The 20,836-nt window shown below is 46.3% G+C and overlaps 1 long non-coding RNA gene across 3 annotated transcripts in view; it reads right to left on the bottom strand.

Moving 5' to 3' along the window:
- Positions 1–6,183: 6,183 nt before the first annotated feature.
- LOC112401521 (uncharacterized) overlaps positions 6,184–20,836 on the bottom strand; it is a 19,115-nt gene continuing 4,462 nt past the window's right edge. The window contains exons 2-4 of one of the 3 annotated variants that reach the window (XR_003003587.1): positions 7,705–7,984; positions 6,902–7,079; positions 6,184–6,368 (exon numbers count right to left, since the gene is read on the bottom strand). This is a non-coding gene — a long non-coding RNA (uncharacterized LOC112401521). Of the gene's footprint in view, positions 7,080–7,704; positions 7,985–20,836 lie in introns of all 3 variants that reach the window. The other 2 variants (XR_003003585.1, XR_003003586.1) reach the window with 2 other exon arrangements.

Here is a 20,836-nt window from a genome sequence, read left to right as displayed (position 1 = left end):
GGACAACCAAACCCAATAGCTCATGGATCACTGTCCAACCACACACACTCCTTTGGGCTTGACTCTCAGCTCTGTCCCTTTCAACATCTGTAGTGATGACTCACTGAATGTGGAGAAGGCATGCTTTTCAAACTTGCAGGATACACAAGGTTGGAAGGGGTACCCAGATTGTACAACCATGATTCATACGGATTGTGGCATTGGATTTCCATTGTGTTGTTGTACTATGGCAACTATAGAGAAAATAATTCACAAAGACTTTGACCTCTGGGCAGGGGCAGAAGCCTTTAGGGTAAGTGGGACATACAGAACAGAGTGAAATTCACTGGGGCTAAATATAAGGTCCTGAACTTAGTCTGAAATAAACTAGAACAAGAGGGAGAAACATGGCTTAAGACATAACATTTTTTGAAAAGATTTGGATGCTGTAGGCTGCATTACTGAAGGTACTGTGTCTAGAGAGAAGACAACTAAGGGAGACTCCTTCCTGGAGTCTGCAGTCAAGTGCCATGCTAAATGTGAAGTGTGTTCAGAGGAGAGCACCAGGTGAAGTTGAAGGGACAGGGATATGGATTTTCATTTTAGAAAAATAATTTTCTGTCAGTTAAGTTTATCTAATTTTCAATTGAGCTGCCACAATAGGTAGCGAGTTTCCTGTCTCTGGAGGTGTTCAAATAAGTTAGCCAGATGAAATTACTGATGTTCAGTCATTTTTGACCTACAAGAACAGCAATTTCATATGGCTTAACCTAACCCTTGGTGGAGATGGTGGAAGGTGAGTCAAATAATTGAGCAAATGGCAGAAATACAACTCAAAGTGACTTAAGAAAGGAAGGGAGGGGTGACCGTGGGGTGGCAGATGCACTGGTTCGTGTAACTTAAAAATCCAAGGAAATTCGAGTGTCAAGTATGGCTCGATCCGGGCGTCTCTCTCACCATCTCCACCTCTCCTCCCTGCTCTCCCCTGTGTCTGCTCTGTTCCCAGACAGGCCTGCCCCTTGTGGTGGACAGTTGGGCACCAGCAGTTCCAGGCTTGAGTTAAACCTGCCTAACAGCCCTCACCCACAATTCCTGGGACTGACTCTTATTGAACTGACTTGGGTCACACGTCCATCCCTGAATCAATAACTGAGGCTGGGGGGTCGGGGTGCGGAGAGGGAGAACGACCCATTGCCTTGGCCTTTACTGCAAGTTGATTCTGGAGTCCAGACAATGGGGAGATGCAAAGAGTGGGAGTTTGGCCACACAGCCTGAGCAGAGAAAGGGCAACTTTCCAAAACAAACAACAATAACCACAGTAACAATAACAAAACCTGAGGTGCTACAGGCCAAACTGAGGGATGAAAAGGACCAGCCTTGTGAAGACCTGGGGGAGGTGTGTTCCAGGCAGAGAGACCAGCTGGTGCCGATGGAGGAATGGGTTTGAGGGACAGAAAGAAGGCCGGTTGTTTCCATCATCCATGGCTGTAAGACAAAGCACCAACACTTAATGGCTTAAGGTGCTAACCATTTTCTTTCTCACAGTCTGTGAAATGACCAGACTCACCCGACAGCTCTCTGCTCCGTGTGATTCCAGCTGACCTCAGTCATCTAAAGGCTGGGATCTCCAAGGTGGCTCGCTCACACGGCTGGGGGGCCTCTGGGACGATGGCCCAGAATTCTGTTCTCCTGAGTGTGGCCTCTCCGTGTGGCTTTTGTTTTTTCACAGCATGGTGGCTGGACTCCAAGATAGGAGGTGGAAGCTGCCAATTTCCTTAAATCCTCAGCTTGGAAGCCCTAGAACATCCCTCCCACCACTTTCCACCGGCCAAAGTAGTGGTAGGGCCAGCATATTCAGGGGTTGTGGCTTTAGTGTGTAGGGACCAAAGGAACTGGTGGCAGCCGTCTCGGGAGGCTTTCTACCCCAGCTGGCCCGGCTGGCCACAGTGAAGGGCAGAGTGGTATGCGACAGGGTTGGAAAGGCAGAAAGGGGATAATAGATCGGGGTCAGCAAATTGTGACCCACAGGCCAAATCCAACCCACTGTGTTTTTTGTAGATGAAGTTTTCTTGGAATCCAGCCACACTCATTTGTTTGCCATATTGTCTACGGCTGCAGTCATGGTCCAACAGAGCTGAGACGTTGCAACACAGATCGTACGGTTCACAAAGCCCCAAATAGGTACTACCCAACCCTTTACAGGAAAGTTTGCCAACCCCTGGGCTAAGTCAGGGGGTGCCTTATATGTCTTCGTGAGAGATCTGAATTTTATTCTAAGTCACAGGAAGCCACTGGAGGGTTTTAAACCAGTGAGTCACGTGATCTGACCTCCATTTTTAAAAGATCTGCTCTGGGAATGGATTATAGGAGGATACAAGTGAACGCGGGAAAACTAGTAGCAGGCTATGGCAACCATCCAGATGAGGAAGGACAGAGTGAAAAACCAAGAGAAGATGAATTTGGCACACACGTTGAGAAGAGGAAGCCCACAGGACTTGCTGAGCCATTGGCTACAGAGGTGAGAGGAGACAGCAATCAAACATGACTTCTAAGTTTCAGCTTAAACAACTGGGCCAGTGGTGGCCCCATTAACAAAAAGAAAAAAGGCTCAGGGAGGAGCAGTTTGGGTGAAAAGAGCATTCGAGAGTTCTGTTTTGCACATACTAAGTTTGAGATGTTTGTCAGGCATCCAAGAGGCAAAGTCATGTAAGCAGTTAAACACTTGAGTCTGGAGCTCAGAGTCCAAGTTTGAGAATCATCCGTAAATAGCTAGTATTGAAAGCCAGAAGCCAGGAAGAAATACCTCCTGGAGGTTGGGGTGGAGAGACCCCTAGGCTGGGCAAGAATCAGAGGCCAGTCTTCGGCATGGAAATCAATGGAGAGACTAAGAAGGAGTGTCTGGGAAGGCGGGAGGGAGCTGGGAGATGATGGGAAGGAGTGGTCCACTGGCTTGAATGCCACTGAGTGGTGCAGGGACAGGTGAACAGAGAGGTGACCACCAAATTCGGTGACAGGAGGTCTGTCTGAAACCTTGACCAGAGCAGTTTCAGTGAGTAGGGGTCCTGGACACTGACTGGATGGGATTGAGGAAAACATGGGATGTGGGCCAGTGGAGACAGCAAATACATAGAGACCTCTTCTGACGAGTTTTGCTAACGAATGAGTCAAAACCACGCATTTCCACTGTAGGCTCATGGCCTTGAAAGTCCCTTTCAATGCTGTGGAGCTTTGGCTCCATGAAACGCCTACTCTGGGCCAGCTCATCACTTGTCTGTGACGCTAATGAGGCATTTCTCCCTGATAGTTCATTGGGAAGCTGGATGGAGCAAAACAGAGATCCATGCATAGAGATTCAAGAAAAACCAAAATGAAAAAGAAAGCTTGCAGCCACAGAGAGACGAGTGTAGATTTTCATGGGTTTCTCCCCATTGTCAGAAGGCTGCAAACCCATAAGGCCAGCAGTTTCTTTTCTGGTGGGTGGGACACACAGTTCTTCCCTCCTCACTTTCCCAAGGAAGCTAGTTCATACAAACTTCTGAAATCTGTTGCCAAATATAAACGTGCGGCCCCAAGGATAAGCAGATTTCTGAAACTGGGGCACAAATGCATCTTGCAGAAGGATACAAAGGATCATTTTTGTTTCAATTTTTTTTTTTTCTGGGAAACATTTAGTTTATGACAAACATCCAGGACAAAACACTCACACATTCATGTACACAGAACCTATTGTTATTTTAAAAACTATTTAATCACTTTAAAGACTGTAAAGAAGACACAGAGATAATTCTGTATCTAATTCTATTCCCCGAGGGTCTTCAAAGAGTTGATGTGACCCCAAAATCTGAGCTCTGAACCGTTTGCCATCCTATTTTATACAGGTGCAGGCTGATCCTTTAGCTTGCCTGTTTTCCCGGATCATAGAAAAGGATATGTACAATCATACACGAGCCACATTTCTGTCTTAGCCCATGACCCGGTTTAGAATCCCACGTCTGCTCCTTATGAGCCTGTGTGACCCTGAGTGGGTCCTTAACCTCCGTAAGCCACCGTGGCCTCATTTGCCAACTGGTGATAATAGATCTACTTTGCTGTCATGTATTAAACAAGCTAATATAAATAAAGGTCTGTGTACGCATTCTGAGTACAATAAATGGCAGCGGAAGGACAGTATCTGTTAGGACACCCAACCCTTACCAAGAAGGCCAAGCTATGCCATGACTATGAAGGGCATCCCAGATCTCCTGGGTAATCCTATCCTACAGTCCAGCTTGTCTGTGTGTCTGTTTGAAGAATGACCTTGATGCTTTGGGAATCCTATGATTAGTAGCGTAATTTTAAGCAAGTGTATCTTCAAAGGTCACAGGCTTTAGAAGGCCATCTGCTGACGTTAAGTGTCTCCCATAGGCAGCACCCGAGGGCTCCTTGCTAAGCTCCCCAAGCTCTCCTCTTCCCAGACTTAAAGTCCTCAGCAGTCATCTGGACTTGCTTTGGTTGCCCCAAAGACGAGGAACTTCTCCCCTCGTCGTCTCTACATTTGAAGATGTCCCCGTGGGGACTGCTCTGCTGTGGAAATAAAGGCAGTCCCCATTTGGGCCAGTTTTCAGCTTGGCTTTGAATGTTCCCCAAACCACAGCTTGCACAGGAGGGGAAAGTTCTATCCCCAAGCCCCGTGTGACTCTGAGTCAGCTTCTTATAGACTGATGAAGAGTGACGACAGGGCTAGGGAAGACCCACAGTTTCGGCCTGACTTTGGCTACTGAAACACATCTAACTTAAGAACAGACAGGAGTTAGAAGACTAGGCCCTCCAGCAGAAAGGGCCCTTGCTTTGGCCCTGACCTGACCATGTGTAAGCTGGCTGTCTTTGAGGATTCCATCCTCTTGAAATGAAGAAACAGCGCAGAAGTTACATCAGGTTGTGGGGACATTTCCATTTAAACATATTTGGTTTTTGTTTTTTTGAGGGGGTGAGGTGGATCGTGAAAAAGCCAGTAATTTTTTGTTCTCCACCACTTCCCCTCTGGCCTTCCGGGGTTTCAGCTGTAGCTGAGGGGACATTCTCTGTGCACACCACCAGCACCCACCTTGAGCTCCTTCCTCAGGGCTTTTTGAAGCTTCGATAGTTCACTTTGCCCTTACACCGGCAGCCCGAAGAACAGAGGATGTTAATATTCCCAGGGCAACCCTCAACCACTGGGGTGGATGGAAAGTCGGTGGCCTCAGTCTCTGGTTCTTCAGGGTACAATTCTGGAAGACATTCTACACCATTCATTGGAGAGTCCCCAGCAACAGGGAGCCCCTGATGTCCACAACAATAACCAGTGGATGCACACAGCCTTTACTGGCTTTTTTCTCCTCTTACCCCACTCCCTCTCTCCTACCTCCTGGGACCCCTCCCCAAAAGGCAACCTGCACCCAAGACCCAAGTCTCTGCTGAGGGTTTGTTTGGGGGAGAACCTAAACTAAAACATGCATCAGTGAGCATGATGGGAGCGTGTTTATCTTGAATGTTCAGAAATAAAGTTGCTCCTTTGCTGAACGAGAACAAAAAGGGAAGCAGCACTGTTGGGAAGAGGAGTGTCCCAGGAGCTGAAGAAGTGGGGTTCAGCTCTGCCCGCTGGTAACAAAGTGAGGCTGCCAGGTTGACTCTTGACAAAGGCCAGGGAAGGAGAGCCTGGCTGATCCTGGGCATGGATGTATTTCACAACCCCGGCCCTAGTGTGGAAGGCGTGAATGGAAAAGGCTGTGGGTTGAGGGAGAGACAAATGTTCCAAGCAGACCATGGAGGCCTGGGAGGCCTGAATTGAGGTTACAGGGTCAGAGAAAAAGTGGGCAGAGCAGACTTGTGAAGGGGAGGTGGTCTAGATTAACTGCAGGGACCAAGGGTGAAGGCCTCTATCCCATCCCCACATTTGTGTGAGGGGCCTGCCATGGAAGACACCCCTAATCAGCCTGTGGCTCTAACGACAAGACCATCCCTGGCTGTGGGGCTATTTGTATGGCAGGAAATGAGGAGAAGGAGACAGGGATAAAAAGCAGTCCAATAGGGACACACCTGCATCCCAAGGGCACAATTTTAACCCAAGGAAAGGAAGAGCAGAACAAAAGGTCACCATTAGCGAAGGGGGATTTCCAAGAACAATCAACAATAACTGAGAAATCAAACAATCACTTGCCTTCCTCCAGCTGATTTTATGAGGTTGCTTTATTCTTATTTGGATCTGTGAGTTGACAGAGAAAATGTAGTTCTTGTGTTTCTGGGGAAAGAAATATTTTTTCAGGTGCTCCAGCAGCAGAATAATTTTTATTTCCACAAGAGAGCTGGGTAGTTAGATCCAAGTAGAATTGTCAAAGTTGGACAGCGAATATTGTAGAATTAATCAGATTCTCCTGTAATGAGACAGCAGACTAGAACCCATCAATGAATATATATTGTAAGAATCTTGACAGTACTTTAACTGGTTGTATTATCCCAAACTGGACAAGCTCTATCTCACCCCTAATCAAGCCAAACCAGAAAAGCCCACCTGAGACCCTTTCAACCTGTAGGTTGAGATGGTCTGTGATGTCGTCATTTCTAGATGGCTGATATTTAGAGTTCAATAATTACAATAATCAGACTTATTACTGTAGATCATCACAGCTGTTCCCTTGCAAGGACAGAATGCAGTTTCCTGATAAAGGACATACCTTTAATCTTAACTAAAATCCTTGCTTCATAATTCCTAGTCTCAAAATGCCTCCTTTGCAATATTAATTTTAAACACTGCCATGTGTGCTGACCATAGAGATTTAACTGCCAAGACCTGAAAATGAAACTCCCTGAATACATTAAAAAATTCTTCAGGACCATATGAAAAATTAATTTTCTAAAAAATGAGGATCACAGAGATGAGTAGGGTTTTATACAATCCAACATATACCTTTCCTCGTTTGCTTGTTTAATTAGCAGTGGAAGTCTGCGTGAAAACCATTCTCTCCTCAAACAATCTGAAGTCTCTGCACGATCCACAGGATGCCTCTAGGCCTGAGTTGTCCAAGGCAATAGCCACCTGTGGCTTTCCAGCACTTGAAAATGCAGCTGGTCGAAATTGAGATGTGCTGTTGGACACGTATCAGATTTCGAGGATATAGTATGAAAAAAAGAATGTAAAACATCTCAATAATTTTTATATTGATGATATGCTGAAATGATCATACTTTGAACACATTGGGTTAAAGAAAATATATTATTAAAGTTCATGTCATCTGTTTCTTTTTTAATGTGTCTACCAGAAAATGTAGAAGTACAGACATGTGGCTCCCCTTGTGTTTCCAGGGGACAGTGCTGCGATGGCCCATCTGTTCCGAAGGGGCCGAGGGGCAGGCAGTCTGTTGGAGGGGAGGCCAGGAGGTTTGTCTTGAAGTTCCCTTGCAAAACAGGTCAGTTTTCCCCTAGAGTGCATGTTGGGGGTAAAGGTTTATTTTCAGGGGCTGCTGGATGTTACTTGCGAGTCAAGGTGTTATAACTCGTCCAGCAGGGAGCTTTTCTGCCCCACAGTAACCAGAAGTTGTTGTCTAACCTTTTTTTGCATTTTAGAAATGGTGTAGCAGTGCACAATTCCCAGTGCTTTCCTCCTTCCCTCCCTCCCTCCCTCCCTTCTCCTTCTCTTTCTGTCTCAAACAGCTTTATTGTATAATTTACATATCATAAAATTCATAATCTGATGAATTGTACTACACTTACACAGTGATGCAGCCATCACCATAATACAGTTTTAGGACAACTCCATCACCCTGGAAATTTTCCTCCTGCTCTTTTATACTCAATCCCTGTTCCCAGCAGCCTCTAGGAAACCGCTGATCTGCTTTCCATATCCATAGCATCTCCTCTTTGCAGAAATTTCATATAAATGGGATGAACAATATGTGGTCTTCTGTGTCCGGCTCCTTTCACTTAGCGTACTGGTTTCCAGGTTTATCCGTGTTTGCGGTGTCCCTCTGGCCAGCTCCGGCTTTTTGGCCTACTTTTAGAGGAGACAGAAATGAGTGGTAGGAAATTTGGGGAAATTCCTCAGTAATTTGATCTGAGCCTAGGAAAGTTGCCGAGGGTAATAAAAGGACACCGAGAGTTTCATGTCACACTGGGATTTGATGATAGGTTACTGCTGGCCTCTCCTCCTTCTGTTTTAAAAAGAAAATGAACTGTATTGGCAAAACCATATTCATTTCCCCATTTTAACTTCCTGTTCTTGCCCATAAAGTTATGTAATTCATACATTATTGTACTCACAGTATAGATAAAAATGTGATATTCTACAGTTCTTTTCCTTTACTGAGTGCTTTTTAAAATAATGATGATAAATTTGCTCCCCAGCATCCATGGTCTCTCATCTGGAAACTGAGCAGATGTAACTGCTTTTTATGGAATTCAACACTGTGACAGTCACTCATTTATTCAAAGAAGTGCGAGCTCTTATGGCTCTACTTATATTGAAATCTAACCAGATGAATCTAACGTCCCACGGTCCTAAGATTTTACATTGTAAGTCCTGGTGTTTGTTTGATTAACAGACAACAGCAAAGAAGAATCACTCCAGGGACTCAATTTTCTTTGCTAATAAGCAGGTACCAAAATAATGAATATATTATGACACAACCTTCTCCCCCAACTTCAAATCCCTGACAAGTTTACCCACAATAATATGCTGGCTTTGAAGTGTGGGTGGCTGGGATTTCTGATAAACACACCCATAAAGACCAAATCACACAAAAATTGCTTTAGGAACCTTGGGTGAAAATCACAGACTGTGACAAGAAGGGGTGGGCAGGAAGGAGTTGAAAGATGCAGGCTGGGATCAAACCTCCTTCAGTAACATTTTTAATCAAATAAAGGGAAAACTCATCTGTTTCCTGTCTCTTTTGCAGACTAGGGCGTGTTTCCCTCGCCATCCCCACTGAAGCAGCAACGGCTGGGCCCCTCCGTGTGGTCCCCTTGGCTTTGGAAGGCAGCTCCGCACACACTGGCTTTTCCCTCGGGCACCCACGTGGCCGCCTACGGGCTGCTTCTGCCACAGCAGCTGGCTGGGCCGGCACACAAGATCCCCAGGCCAGCCTCAGAGACGAGGGAGAGGAGCCGGTGAATGAGCCCACCGGCCCTCACCCTAGTGGGACAGCTGGACGTGTGTTCTGCACAGCCTCTCAGAGGGGCCGCAGCAGGATTGAGGCCCCACTGCCCTCATGGGCAACCTGCTCGTTAACTCCCCCTTTTCAGCTTTGCTCTCTTCTCTCCCCCACTTCCCCGCTTCCCGCTCTGCTTTCCTGGGATCGCTTCCCAAAGATGACTTGACATAAATCCTTTACCTCAGGGTCCACTTTTGGCAGGAGCTCAACTAAGACAGCTACCCAAATTTTAGATAAATACAGACTTTAAATGGATTCTATGACTACTTGCTACTTTTTTTAGCAGAATTTTCCAGGTCATCCTTAGGAAGACCCAGAAAAGAGAAATGAAAACAATGAGAGTCGCACCAAATAGAAGCTGTGTTCTTGAGCAGTGTCACCTGATGTCATCATGTCCCCCTAATTCTACTGTAAACACACTGCGGTCTGGGACTAGGAGGCTGGACACCGTGTAGAGCTTACACGCATTAGCTGATCTCATTCTCACAACAGCCCCCTGAAGTGAGTACTACTGTTATCCTCATTTACAGAGGAGGAAACTGGGAGGTGAAAGTTAAGTTCTGCTGCCTAAAAAAGGCAGCAGCAGGATTCCAGCCCAGGCAGCCTGGCTCCAGATTCTCAGAGTAAAGCCTCTGACACAGGCCTGAGTCAATGAGAGGTGTCTGATAAATGCTCGCTTGATTGGGGAGTTACTACATGTGGAGAAAGGAAAGAAGATGGTCTATGTAGTATCTTTGAACGTTTGACCATGAACCCTTTTAGCAGTCTGTGAAGTCCACAGAGTCTTTCCCGAAACAATATACCGCACCTCACGGCATGCGGGATCCTAGTTCTCCAACCGGCTATCGAACCCGTGCCCCCGGCAGTGGAAGTGTGGAATCTTAACCACTGGACCACCAGGGAAGTCCCCAAAACAATATTTTTAAGTGCATAAAAGAAAATATATAAGATTACAAAGGAAACCAATTATATTGAAATGCATTTATCAAAATGTTACCACAACTTGTAACCTAGCAATACATAACTTCATCCTATAGGGGTGATTACACATTGCAATGGGCTCCATAAATGTGTCAAATCTGTCTGTGACAGGAATGGGCTGAGCTGCCCAAGAGGCTGGTTTCAGGATAGACCTCAGTGATTGGCTCCAGAACCTGAATTACAAGACCTCTTCCCTCCAAGTCACCCTCCACCTTCATTAACTTCCTAAAACACAGGTTTGATTGTATTTCTCACCCATTCTAAACCTTTCAATGCCTGCCCTCCGTTGGCTCCAGAATAAAGTCTAGGATGCCCAGGATGACATTCAAGGTTTGCATGATCTGAATCCAACAATTTACCTTACTAACCCCCGGCCAGTGCTTCCCATGTTCCTTACACCCCAGCGGCAGTAAATTCCCTGCTGGAATGAGGAAGGGCCCCATGGCAGAATCCTTTCCCTTCAGATGAAACTTCTTTGCAAAGTCTTCTGCCATGGTCCCTCTCCCGTGTAAAATTAATCACTCCTCTAAGTGCACATAACTCTCTCCACATGCCTCTACCATAGCATAAGTAACACATGATGTTATAGTTTCTGTGGGCATATATTCTGGCTTCCTACATGAACAATACTTTGTTCATCTTAAACAGGACCCAGTGGAATATCTAGCCCAGGATGAGAATTCAGTTAATGTTGGTTAAAACTGATTTGAGGGTGGGACATGGGTAGTTGATTTGACACAGGTTTGAGATACCTGTGAGGACTATCTCAGTATTTGCCCGCAAAGATGATGGATCATTAGGAGTCTGGGAACAAAGCTTGAAGTGATCCACAAAGATCGTGAAACTTCCTTGAAAATGTGTTATCTTCAAATTTCCTGTAAAACTGTCTCTTTCATAATATATTAACATTTGTTATCAGAGTAATGTCATTGGTTTTGCTCAAATTTTTAAGAAAAATGGACATTCCTAAAAAAAAATCTGTCCTCTTTCTCCTGTTTCTTCTTCTACGCCCTGGCCTGCCAATAATCCAGTGGGTGCAAGTACCCAGGGACCTAGGGCTCCTCTTCCTGACCCGGAGATGAGGGAACCATTTGGCTGACTTTAACCAGAAGTCCCAGGAGAGCGCTTCTCCCACCTCCTCAGGCAGCTGAATGCTAAATACGCTGCATCTGGCAGGACTCTGCCTCGCAGTAAGTTCAAGTGAGTAATTATTCCACAACTTATCCATTTTCTCATCTTCCTCCGAAGTCTTTCAGGGATGGCTCACTCTGTGACATGAAACAGCTGGTTGGGTTCTTCCATGACGTCCCTTTGTATTTGTTACTATTGTTTTCACAGTTCTTTGGTTGCTGTTGGGACTTTATTACCCCTGACTTCCTTCTTGTCCTCAAACTCTTCTTTGACTCAGGAAGGCCTGAGCACGTGCTCAAGTTTTCCCCTTTTATTTGAGTTTGATCTACTTCCTTACGTTTTAACTATGGTGAAGTGGAAAGAGCATGGGTTTTTCAGCCAAGTAAAGCTGGTTGCAGTCCTGGGTCTGCTACTCACTGGCTATATAACAGCATGCAGACAGTATCACCTCTTCTAGCCACAATATACTCATCAGTAAACATGGGAACAATCAAATCTATTTTACAGGATGTTACAAGAGCTAAAGGTTAGGTGTGTAGATGCGCCTTATACAGTATCCGGCACAGAGTAAATGATAAATGAGAATTTTCATTTCCTTCCTTCTACTAGAGAGAGAGTCTAGAGCCAGTGGCAGTGAAATCTGCAGGTGGCCATGTCCCAGGGGGGTTCGGTGCCCTTGCCTCAGTATCTCCAGCTCCTAGCCAGGTGGCATATAGTCGTGCTTCAACAAATACCTGTTGACTGAATGAATGAATAAATGGATAAAGGAACGAATGGATACATTCCTCCAGAATGATAAAGGATTGGAGATGAATAACCAAGTTACGTCAAAGCAATCAAATAATTTGTAATATGTGACGCTTATTTCCAAAAATCCGTCTGCTCCCCGCACCTCTGACACTGCATGATGACAAGTCGGCAGTGGAGGTCCACCAGGCTAGCAGGGGGAGAGGCGGGCAGAGGTGGCCGAGGCCTGGGGGGATCAGGCGGCCCATAAAGCCAGAGTAGGCGGGCCGAGCAGATCCCGCCCCTGCAGGAAGTAGGCTGTCAGGGCGATCAGGAGTCAGCAGGGATGGCTGAAGAGGCGCTGCCCTGTAATCACTATTGTTTCAGCATAAATACATGTTGTTGTTGTTTTGTTCTGGCAGGTGACTGCTGTGTTTCTGGGCTGCAGCGACGGTTCTGACTGTGGAGGTGTCTTTGAGGAGCGAGCTCAGATGACTAAGCTTGGCTTGGCGTCACCATGGCTTGCCACGGCCGGCGTCCCTGGCCTCCCAGCCCGTGTCCTGCCTCTGGCTGCGCCATCCCAGTCCCTTCTCCACACCGCGGCCACAGCGACCTCTCCAGCCCCGATCAGATCTTATCAACCTCCCTGCCTCCCAGCCCCCACCCCTATTTCCATGAGAAGCCGAATCCCACCGCCTCAGTGCTCAGCACCCAGCCCCTTGGTGACCCAGGCCCTGCGCAACAACACTGCACACTGGCTCCCCAGACACTCCAAGCCCACGCCCCTCACGGCCTCTGCGGCTCCCTGGGTCTGCAGAGCTCTTCCTGCCCGTCCTCACAGGGCTGGTCCTTCCTCCTCACTCAGCTCTCAGATCGGTTCCTTCCCCACAATGCCCTTCCCTCACTTTCTGAGCTCTCTCCCGCCTCCTCTCTGTGCCTCTACATTCTTACTTTCTCCATACCCTTATGCCCACCGAAGATCACCTCATTTTTTTATTTTTTTAGTCTGTTTTTTGTTCACTTTCCCTTCCCCTGATGAAATACAGGGCTTAGGGGTTTACATCCAACTTGTTCACTGCTCTGTCCCCAGCACAAAGTGGCCCTAATAGGTGCTCAATCATTATTTGTTTGGTGATTAATAAATAAAACCTGTCCCACTGAGAATAAACAAGCTCGTGTGGCAGAATCCCTGCCAGCTTCTCGCAATTGTTCCTGCAAGGTGGAGAGGGCAGTGTGTGGAGGAAGAGCTCACAGGCTGGCCAGCGTTCTCCCCGGAACATAAGAGGCAATGACTCCACACAGCACAGTGATTCCAGGAGCTCTTTAGGAATCCCTGAAACCACAAGGTGACCTGGAAGAGCTGGCAAACCCAGAAGCTGCTGATGATCCCACTGCCATGGAATCCTATTACAAGGCCCAGAAGATGACTTTGGTAATTGTCACCACAGCTGACGTGAACACCAATATGGATTCCCGCACTAGGCAGTCCTCTCAGTTAAGAGTGATGGTGTTGTCCAGGAATAGTTCAGCAGCAATGAAAATGGACTCTGGGTATCTCAATAAAATGGGAATTTACTAGAACGATATCAGAGGCTCATAGTTCCAGAGGGAGAAATGGACTGGCATGATTAAGCCAGGGAAGCAAGGAAACGCAGGGCAGAGTAGATGAACCACGTGAAGACTAGCCGAGAACGCTGCAGGGGCAGGAAACCCATCCCGTTTCCCAGGGACATTAGGTGGGCCCCTGCCTTCTCTCTTCCATTCCTTTCAGGGCTGGGAAAGGGCAACCTTGTCTGAAGCAGGATGTCTGAGGATTTAGGAAGCAGCGCACTTCCCCTGCCAGATCTGCCTGTTGAAAAATAGAGGTGATGGTCACGTCTTCATCACCCACCTCCAAAGGACCTGATCAAGCCTGGGCCTTGCCAGGACCACAGGGGCATAGTGGCCCCAGCAAGTCTGGGCTAGGCCCATCCTGGCAGCCAAGCAGGTGTCAGAAAGTCACATGTCTTCAGGCACCAGTGGGTCGGGCACCCGAGTGAAGCCAGTTAGGTGAGAGACAACACAGGGATGTGGCCTGGGCCTGTGTGGAGATGGAGCCCACCCGAGACATCCCATCCCGAGCGCACTTGTGATGTGACATTCTTTAATGTCACGTGTTACTCTTCTCTAATGTACTGACAGAATGGATTCGTTGGTGGATTTCCTAACTTTGAATCAACCTCTAGTGGTGTGAGGCAGTGAGCTCTTATCAGATTGTGAGAGCCAGTTGTTTAATTTTCAGGAATTTTCAAGCCAGTTGAGGTCATGGTGGTAGCTTAAAATTAACTATGTTTAAAATTAGTCTTAGTAGGAGTATTTACACCACAGGAATTGACAAATGCTACAAATCAGGCCTTTTTAATCTATCTTTCCCAGAGAGCTGGTTATTAAACCAGCATACTACTGTTTGTATGCCTGAAATAAACTCTGCTTGGTCTTACTGTATTTTTATCATTACTGGATTTTATTTTTAATCATAAATGAGATTTGTCTGTAGTTTCATTTTGTTTTTTCCTTTGTGGGTACATTCTTTGTCAGCTTTATTTCTTAAAGCTTTCCATATTGTTCTACGGCCCAGTTTAAATCTCTGACTTTCAATCATCTGGGGAGTATTTTTAAATGCAGATGCCCAGGCAATGCACCTGATTGATTAAATCAGAATCTCTGCGGGTGGGATTTCAAAAGCCAGTCTCTTTTTTTTTTTTTTTTGCGGTACACAGGCCTCCCACTGCCATGGCCTCTCCCGTTGTGGAGCACAGGCTCCGGACACGCAGGCCCAGCGGCCATGGCTCGGGCCCAGCCACTCCGCGGCATGTGGGATGATCCTGGACCGGGGCACGAACCTGTGTCCCCTGCATCGGCGGGCGGACTCTCAACCACTGCACCACCAGGGAAGCCCCAAATGCCAGTATTTTTTAAACTCCTCAGATAATTCCAATATTCAGCCAGGGTTGAGAACCACTGCCCCAGCCCAGTGCTTCTTAATCACTGATATACATGCCATCACCTCTCTAGGTGAGTGAACTCCTGTTAAAATGCAGAATATAGGACTTCCCTGGTGGCGCAGTGGTTAAGAATCCACCTGCCAATGCAGGGGACACGGGTTCGAGCCCTGGTCCAGGAAGATCCCATATGCCACGGAGCAACTAAGCCCATGCGCCACGACTGCTGAGCCTGTGCTCTACAGCCCACGAGCCACACCTACTGAGCCCACGTGCCACAACTACTGAAGCTCATGCGCCTAGAGCCTGTGCTCCGCATCAAGAGAAGCCACTGCAATGAGAAGCCCGTGCACCGCAACGAAGAGTAGCCCCTGCTCATGGCAACTAGAGAAAGCCCACACGCAGCAGCGAAGACCCAACTCAGCCAAAAATAAATTTATTTATTTAGAAAAAAAAATGCAGAATTTAGCTTAGAAGGTGGGGATGGGGGCAAACAAGCTCCCAGGGATGCTGATGCTGCTGGCTCATGGACCACACCTTGAGTAGCAAAGATTTGAATAACATGGTAATTATCTGTATTTTAAAGGTTAGATAAAATTCAGTTATGCAGCCATTTCATCCTGATGCCTTTTCAATGTCAAATCTCATTAGTTTTCTAATCTCTTCTATAATAACTGATTTATTTAAATTTTCCACCTTTTCCTATGTCAATTTTTGGTATTTTACATTTTGTGAGAAATCTTTTTTCTAGGTTTTCACATTTGCTACCATAGAGCGACACTTAACAGTCTCTTTCATGATTTTAAACTGTCCTGTATCTGTAATTACAGCAATTCAAAATCAATAGTTTAAAAAATATTCATCCAATCAGCTAAACATCTGTGGGCTGACTGATCCTTGAGTTTCCAATTTGAGACCCTGCCAAAGACTCCCAATTACTCCAATCATTTCTCCAGTTTTTGAGTTGAGCTTTTGACTCTGTTAAGGCATGCTACCAAAGAGGTAATCTCAGAAACAGTTTCGGAGCTCAATTATGTTTAACACTATGTATTGATAATTCAATCACTTTATATACCGATGGGGAAACTGAGGCCCAGAGAGGCATATGACTTACACCTCTGATAGAAGCCCAATCAGAGGTAGAAGATACATCGCCTCTATGTCCTCAGCATAACTCCTACAGTTCAACAACTTAAGAACATCACCAAATGTGAATGATGTATAAGGCACCCAAGGCCTTTTATATTCAGACCGCTTTTGTGATGTTCACACCTTTTTCCCATGGCCCAAGGAGGAAGTACTGTTATTAAGAAACCAATGACTGGAACTCATGTACCATTTGTGGGAATGTAAAATGGTACAGCGACTGTAAATATTGTAAAAAACAATATGGTTCCTCAAAAACTTGAAAATATACCGTATGATCCAGCAATCCACTTCTGGGTGTATACCCAAAAGATGTGAAAGCTGAGTCTCAAAGAGATATTTGCAAACCCATGTTCATAGCAGCATTATTTACAACAGCTAAAACGTGGAAGTAACACAAGTGTCCATCAACAGATGAATGGATAAGCAAGACATAGCATATACATATAATGGAATATTATCCAGCCTTAAAAAGGAAGGAAATTCTGATATACGTGCAACACAGAGGAAAGGGGGGAGAGTAGCTGTATGCAGAGCCCACAGGCACGCCCTCATTCACAACTGACACATCAAGAGTGTGGCTGCTGCTGCCCCGACCATTAAAATCACTTCCTCTCGGGAATTCCCTGGCAGTCCAGTGGTTGGGACTCCATGCTCCCACTGCCAAGGGCCTGGGTTGATCCCTGACTGGGGAACTAAGATCCTGCAAGCTGCACAGCACAGCCGGAAAAAAAAAAAAAATCACTGCCTCTCCTGTTGAGTAAAAAGCCAAAGCCTCTGGTTCACGCTACTGAAACTGCCACCAGAACTGGGGAGCCTGTGGTCACCTAGCCCCCCACTGCTGCCCCACCGCAGCACCCACCAGTGCAGAGCCCACAACCCCTTAGCACAGCTGCTGATGTCATAAACAGGAAGAACAAAGGGTTCTTCCTTCCTCCTGCGTTCCAATCAACCTCACACTGGGGCCCTGCACTCGCAGAACCTAACTGGCAAGGAACCCAGCTGGCAAGGAAGTTCGGGAAATGCATTTTCCAGGCGGCCAGCCCCCGAGATACAGAGTAGAATGTGGAAAGGCAGGAACCAGGTTGAAGAGGCCCAGACAACATCCGGGTACAGGCACCGAGAGGAAGGGGTGAGGCAAGCATGTGGCAGCAGAAAGTCAAGTCTTAGGGTTCAAACGTGTCCCACCAAGAACCAACCAGCAGTGGAGGTATCACAAATTCCACCTGGCACAGTCCTTTTATCTGGTCTTCCGACAAAAATGACCTAGCCCAGAGGAGGTTCTCCTCTCCTGGTCTCTGGGACAGCTGAAAATTGCTGAGCACGCCCAGAGGGAGATCTCTGTGGGCCGAAGTTCTCCTGTTAACGTAGAGGCAGTTGGCCTAGAAATGGAGGCTCGATTCATTCCAAGAGTCATGTTCATCAGCTCAGGCTGCCAAAATGAAGCACCACAGACCGGGCAGCTTGAACAACAGACATTTATCTTTTCACAGTCTGGAGGCTGGAAGTTCAAGACGAAGGTGCCGGCAGTTTGGTTTCTCCCGAGGCCTCTCTCCCTGGCTTGCAGACGGCCGCCTTCTTGCTTTTCTCTTTAAACATATCCCCAGTGTCTCTTCCTCTTCTTATAAGGTCACCAGTCCTATCGGATTAGGGTCCCACCTTATGACCTCATTTAATCTTAATTAGCCCTTTCAAGGCCCTGTCTCCAAATATAGTCATATCAGGGGCTCGGGCTTCAGTTCATGAATTGGGGTGGGAGTGGGGTGGGGTGGGAGACACAGTTCAGTTCGTAACAGGAGACAAGTGGATATTTGCAATTCTGAGAATAAACAGAGACCTGGCTTTTAAGGCCTGGTCAGGAATATGCTGAGTCACCCCCTGCCCCCAATCGCCTTACCCCACCATTAAATTTAGTTCGTCCTTCCATTCATTTATATCTCAAACATTAATTGAGTTTCAGCTGTGCCAGGCACTGTGCTGATACTGGAGACAGGGTTTTGCCAACCGGGAGACATCACAGTGCTTGGGGGTCAGAGGCACTGATGACAGAGATTCCAAGAAAGGCTTCCTAGAGACGGTGACCCTGCCCAGCCCTGAAATATCATCCCATCAAGGAGGAGGAGGCTTGTTTAACCAGCAAGCCTCCAAAGCACCCCTATTTGCCTTGACCCACCTGGGAGGGGAGCTTATGTTAAAAGTTTCTACTCAAACTGTGGGCCATGGTTCAGTACTGGAATCACCTGGGAGCTTCTTAAACAGCCACAGAATCTCAGAGCCAATCCCAGACTCACCGAATCAAAACCCACAGCTTAGTAAGATCCCTAGGGGATCTGTGTGACCATTAAAAACTGGGAAACACTGATCAAACACAATGCTGTTGTTTCACAGCTGGAGAAACCAAGGCCCAGAGAGAGGAAGTGATCCTTCCATGATGATGACACAGCATTTAGAAAAAATAAAAAGTCCCAAATCTAAGCCCCCAATCCCCAGCTTGCAAACGCCATGGACTGGCATGTCTGAGACATTCATATCACATATTGATGCTGATATTTCTATACAACAAGCCCTGGAGAACTCACTAGGAGCTCTAACCAATCAGGTGAGCACTTGGGGACCCCAAAATTTTCCTCTGTTGACAGTGTTCTGCCTGCTGTTTGGGGCGGTTTGACTGATTTCTGGCAGGCTCCACTATGTCCGTATTCTCCTGGGAGTTCACTATTCTCCCTGCCCTTGTTGACACAACTGCTGCTGCTACACAGAAGAAATTAAGTGCGTCCTATAGCCTGCAATCCCAGGGACAACCTCTGGCTGCAGCATGCTCCCATCTTCCATATTAAATGTGTGTGTGTTTCTCTCATTTCCTTGGTTCATTTCTTCATATGGTAGACACTGTTAATTGTCTGGGTCAGGGAATATCAATCCTTGAATTTGATTGAAGGTGATCTGAGACTCTTGGTGCCTCTATACACCTTGCAGGAGCAAATGCAAATACTTCTTGAAGGAAGGAACCTTCAATACAAGCCTCAAATAATTCAACAAGGCAAGTTAACAAGGCAGGTTTGTTGATATCTTTGGGAATAGGAAACTCCATCATGTGACAGAGTCTTCCCAGAACTAAGTAGAACTTCTAACAAAAAAAATTCAATAACCAAAATACATACCTACATACATACATACTAACCTCAATGGAAGCTTCACAGCAAAATAAATACAACTGAAGAAGGAATTAGAGAATTGGAAGACAGATCTGAAGAAATGATCCAGAGTGTCATTACAAGAGACAAAAAGATGGAAAATATAGAAGACACATAGAAAACGTATTTTTAAAGCCTAACCATACATTTTATCAGAGGCCTGAAAGGAGAAAGACGTAGTGAAGGTCTGACAAGGTGACCTTTATAGCACTGACTGAGCCAAGAGCCTGCTGAAAAGAAACAGGTAGTCTCCATGCTTGTGCCTATGGATGAATTCCTTCTTAGAATCAGAGAAGCACATCAAAGGGCTGAGTTCCACCTCTAGTCTCATCCTTGGCTATAGCATTTCCCCTCCAGATGTTTTTTTATTTCTTTTTCATCTATTTCCAGTAGGTCCTAATTCTATGTGTGAAAAATTTTTTTAATCCAGTGTTTATTTTGGATTTTACACGCATGGCAGACAAAGTTCCTAGGCAAAAAAATAAATATATAGTTCAATGAATATGAAAGTGTTTTCTTTTTTCTGGCATTGCTGATGTTAGAAACATCTGGGACAGAAAACAAATCCTTTGGAGTCTGAGTGGCAGGCCTGCCCACCACCAATGATTGTGTGGTTTGTGTACCACATGAAAATACCTGCTAAGAGGATGGGAGCCTGGAAAACAGCCACAGCTCTGCTTGCCAAGCTGTGTCCCCTAGCGAGGAGCTCTGTCTGCCAGAGGGCACCTTCTACACGAAGGTACTACCCCAAGCTACACTCTAGCTGCATTTGCCCAGATAAATACCTTTATCTATTTTGCATAAAAGTACTCATTCATCAATGGGGTTCCACCAAACTGTCCACTGGAGAAGTGTCTAATAAAAGATGAATTCATTCTCAGTTACCTCAAAGGCCTGCCAAAGCTAGGTAGCCGTGTGTGTGTGTGTGTGTGTGTGTGTGTGTGTAAGAGTATGGCTTGTAGGGTAACTAATTGCCCAGATTACCTGGTACTGAGGGTCCTGTGATACAGGACTGTGATGCTAAAGCCAGGACAGTCCTGGCAAACTGGCATTGCTGGTCACCTTACTTTGGGGAATTTCCTCAAGTTGGGCACCTTTGGACTGTCATTACATGAAGGACTGAAACTCCTGGTATTTCCCCTTTCTCTTCCTCTGTGGTTCCCTTGCCTTGTGCCAACCCTTATGTTTAAAGGGCATAGACCATGTCACAGTGGGCAGAAGTCTTCCCCTTCAAAGTATGCCTCTAGTGGGGATGTTCCAGTGTCAACTCCTCAGACATCTTGGCTGACTTAGAAGGTCACTTCTTTTCTCCCCACCCCTCTGTCCCAAAGGTAGTGGCTTGACTTCTACTCATTTCCTCTTATTCTTATTGCACCATTATGTTCTTTTTTCCTAACTCTACCCTGCATGCCCTCAGAGCACTATTTCTCTGCTCTTTGGATCACTGAATACAAAGGCTCCTTTCCTAATCTGACCCCCAAGTCTACCTCTGAGCTCCTGGTTGTTTTATTTAATTGCCTTCCTCCCCTCCCTGATT

Source organism: Neophocaena asiaeorientalis, unplaced genomic scaffold, assembly GCF_003031525.2.
Source record: "Neophocaena asiaeorientalis asiaeorientalis breed wild unplaced genomic scaffold, Neophocaena_asiaeorientalis_V1.1 scaffold33, whole genome shotgun sequence".
Taxonomy (NCBI): domain Eukaryota; kingdom Metazoa; phylum Chordata; class Mammalia; order Artiodactyla; family Phocoenidae; genus Neophocaena; species Neophocaena asiaeorientalis.
This window is presented reverse-complemented; position numbering and strand designations above follow the sequence as displayed.